Source organism: Solea senegalensis, linkage group LG17, assembly GCF_019176455.1.
Source record: "Solea senegalensis isolate Sse05_10M linkage group LG17, IFAPA_SoseM_1, whole genome shotgun sequence".
Taxonomy (NCBI): Eukaryota; Metazoa; Chordata; class Actinopteri; order Pleuronectiformes; family Soleidae; genus Solea; species Solea senegalensis.
This window is the reverse complement of record NC_058037.1, coordinates 12,395,266-12,399,592: the sequence shown is the minus strand read 5'-3', so window position 1 is coordinate 12,399,592 and position 4,327 is coordinate 12,395,266.

Sequence of the window (4,327 nt, the reverse complement as noted above, 5' to 3'; positions counted from 1 at the left end):
TATGCTTGATGAAGTCCTCTTATCATTGCAGCTAATATTTGTCTTCCTTTAAACCAGTTTGGCTTTCAAACCCCAAAATAGAAAACTGCCAAAGTAGCATAGAGCAACAGTAAAAAGTAGCGAGGAGAAAGCAAGCAGTTTGCCATCTCAGAGATTCTCCAGAGGGAGCAGATGCCACAGCATCTAAATTAATTTGGGCAACCATATCGCTGGATCGCAACCATAACAACTGAATCAGAGCGAACAAAGGGAAAAACATGGCCAGATAAACTCAGATACACACATACCCCAGGAGCCCAATAACCAACAGCAGGCTGCAGCTTAGCAGCTACTCCCCAGTCATCTCATCAAAGATTCATCCAATTACATCTAATCCAAGTTCTCTGCCACTACATTGTATTCTCGTCCAACAAAAATCAATGGAGCCAAAGCTTTCCACTATTACACTCACACAGGCCACATCTAATGAGATCACTTCCTGTGCCCCAGGTTATCATCGACACTCCTCTTCCTGTTAGGAGGGTCAGCATTGCTCTGTGGAGATGAGGGCTCTGATATGCCCGTGTGTGTCTGTGTGTGGGTAGACAGTGTACAGCAGCTCTTCTCTGCTGCTCATTTGGCTGCAAATCATAAACAAAAACATGATCAAAACAAATCATAGTGTGAATGCAGAGGTGCAGAAGGGCTGCTGCTCTGCACTCAATTCAAATCTACTGTATGTATACTTAAATCCGAAGTGGAGTTTTGCTCAAATAAAATGCACCTTTTTGCTTCAGCACACACTTTGCTTTTGTTAACAGAAGCGGTGTACAGAGTGCACATCTTACTTTGTAGGATGAATGGAAAAAATGTCATGAATAAAAAGCAATGTTTGTAATCATATTTGAGTCATCTGCATTTTCTTTCTCAGAGGAAAAAGCGTATTTAATGCTTAACGAATGTATTACATCACCACCCACTGTACGGTTTAAGCCACAGCTGGTTTTGGTAATTATCCAAATTATGTTTTATGTTTCTGTAATGGTTAATACAGGAGTATGTCGACGCTCTTTAACCAAAATGATTGTGTTCCATAAAGAAAAAATAGTGAAGCATGTTATTATTTCTTGATTAAGATGTCAAATTATTGTTATTTACTTGCATTCCTGAACATAAACATTTGCTATGCTTGATTCATTTCTGACTCAAATGTGGGTAGGAAAACGATACATTTTTTAGTTTTAAACAACTTTTTGAAAGGTTTCTAAAATATTTATGTCTTCCACATACGTTATGTACACAAACAAATAAAGTATATGCCGGCTTCAGCTGACAGAGAATTGCACAAAGCACAAAGGTTACATTGCCTTCAAGCTGCAATCTCACAGCGGAGAGCTTACACTGTCAAAATAACATACTTGTATCTGATAAAGCGTGTCCACACGACTCCAGTAAAACACTAATGATCCAGTTTCTGTCCACTCCAGTCCAGATAAAAAACCATAACCCTAACTCACAATGACTCCAAAACAAAACAAGAGCTTGCTAAGTGCACTGTGAACACGAGGAGCAATGTCAAAGCAATAAAGCACGTCGCCGGAAATGTGCACATTACATGGGGGGGGCCACTGCAGGACACTCAATTGACACCTGACCTTCAATAATGTGACGGAGCTGCCATTAGAGAGGATAACTCGTGTCACAGGTCAAGCAGATCACCGATAACTTATGCCAGGGATCGTTAATGAACCACAAGTCACATCCTCGTAATTTTCAGCGAGAAAAAGGGAAATGCAGAAATTCATATGCAAGCTCATACACGGGGAAATTGAAATTGATTGGGAGCACTGTGTGCTGCTGCTCAATAGTCAGCTATTGATTGTGGAGAGCTGTGTGTATATTTTGTGCATAAAAATACACCAGGGAGTTGGACGACATTACATACATGCATGCAGACTGAAAATTCAGGAACAGGAAGTGGACAAATACCAGCTGCAATCCATGCAACCTTACCAAGGAGAACTCCTTGATAACAGAACATTTTAATCAAAGGTATATCCAGTCATTGGACCTTGAGGAAAATCAACTTGCATAATTGACTGGATTTGATGACCACAAGGCCTGCTGTGGACGTGCTAACGTCTCATGCTCTTCACTGGCGTTCAAAGACAATTGCTCCTCCCTTTTCCTTTTATCATTGCTTTCCAGCAGCAGGATATCTCTTTAACTCAGCTCAGACTCATGAGAAGCGGAAAGCACAACTGTGGTGGGTGGTCTATCAGTGTGGAACCACACATTAGAAACAACTAAGAAGGTGATGTGATTGGTTTCGAGGCTGCCGACGCCTCCACCGCGGGATGAAATACAACTACAATTAACGCATGAGCCCGGCACCTGCTGCGTTTGATGGGGCGGAATCGGGCCCATTGAAAGGTTACGTGACTGTACCAATTAGAGAGTCGTGCCGATGATGTGTTGTTGTGCTCGGCTGTGGAAGACGAGTGGGTGCGAGGATGGTCCTGCGGAGTTATGGGGCTGATGTCAAAATGATGAACCAATCGCACTTCATAATAACAATATCCTGGTTGATGGAAAAACTTGGGTGTGATAAGTTTAAACACAAACAAGTTGCACACCCTCAAAGAAAATGTCAGCCATTACGAAGACTGCAGATTGTCATGGGCGGTGAGCAAAGAAAAAAAAGATAGTAAAACTGATGAATGGAAGGACACATGAAGAATAGGTACACAGACCAAGTAATAAAGACAGCAGTAATAGAAGGAAAAGAATAGGTGGTATAATCAGAATGATTTTAAGAAGAGATGATACTAGAGAAAATAAATCCTGTTCCACCAAACAAAATAACAACAACAACAACAACACACACACATGTATATATATATATATATATATATATATATATATATATATATATATATATATATATATATATATATATATATATATATATATATATATATTCCACTAAGGAGTCTTAGTGGAACAACCCTCGATAGAATTATTTCTCATAGACTTTTTGTATCACCAGAAATACAGACAACATGTATGCTGTTTTTAAAATAACACATTTTCCAGGAAAAAAAAGTATCTCATGTGACCTACTTTTCCACTTGAACAATAGCACAACCCTGGATGTTATTGGTAAAACCTGTGTTTGTTTGTTTTCTATTTCGTGTCAAAAAACATCTGCTGTTACGACAGGTTTATTCAAAACATGCCTGAGCATTATATACATACGTTGTATGAGTTATACACTTGCTTCATAAATATTAATTCTGGCCTCTATTTCAGGCTACACAAAAGCAAAAAAAATACCTATTCAGAGGATAACCTTAAAATCTCTGGACACTGCAGTCATACTGATACGAGTGCCTTTTATTGAGGAGTCAGACTCTGTCAGTGAGACTTTTCTGTGAGAGTTGACATCAGTCAGTGGAGGGAAAGAGTTTCCCAATATTGGAGTGACTCTCACTGGTCGGGGTCCAGCTCTGAGCATGCAAAGATGAAATAATCCTTTAGTTCCTGTGCACTTTAAAAAAGAAAAAACCTGCTCTATCGATCCTGCAGACGTCCCAGCTGACGCCTTGAGATGATGACTGGATGAGAGTCGGAGCTTCACCAAGGTCAAAAATCCATACATAATACGCTTCCCGTTGATTGAACCTTGTTCGGATCAATGACCACAATCCCGCGTTCCCCTCTGCTCCGTGTCAGTCTCAATTTAATGACTACAAATACAGTGTCGCTGTAATAAGCCACTTGAAGAGCATACAGTGAGAAAGCCCGATGATTAATAATAGATGGTGGATATTTCCATAAACCACAATCATGCAGTGTAAGGGTGTGTGTATGTGTGTGTGTGTGCCTGCCTGGAAGCTAAAGACATAGTTCCTGTGTAGCCCCTCAGGGACAAACCACTGGGTGGTACTCACAGCAAAGCTGCAGTTTGGGGGGAAAGATAAGAACAGATTGTAGCTTTTTTGTCACCAGATTGCTGTGCGCATTGAAAGTATAGTGTATGAAAGACTTATTGAGGGTGAATACTGTCACTTAAGTGAGATGCATGACCTCTAATGAACAGTAGACGCCAACATGACCTCAACTTATGAAGGACTACAGAGCTGTTTCACCATAAAGGAACATTCATTCATTCATTCATTCATTCATTCATTGTCTACAGCTTTATCCTCCACATGAGGGTCATGGGAGGAGCTGGAGCCAATCCCAGCTGACATAGGGCAAAAGGCAAGGTACACGCTGGACAGGTCGCCAGTCCATCGCACCCACAACCCCTCAGACCTATGGTGAATTTAGAGTGTCTAATTAA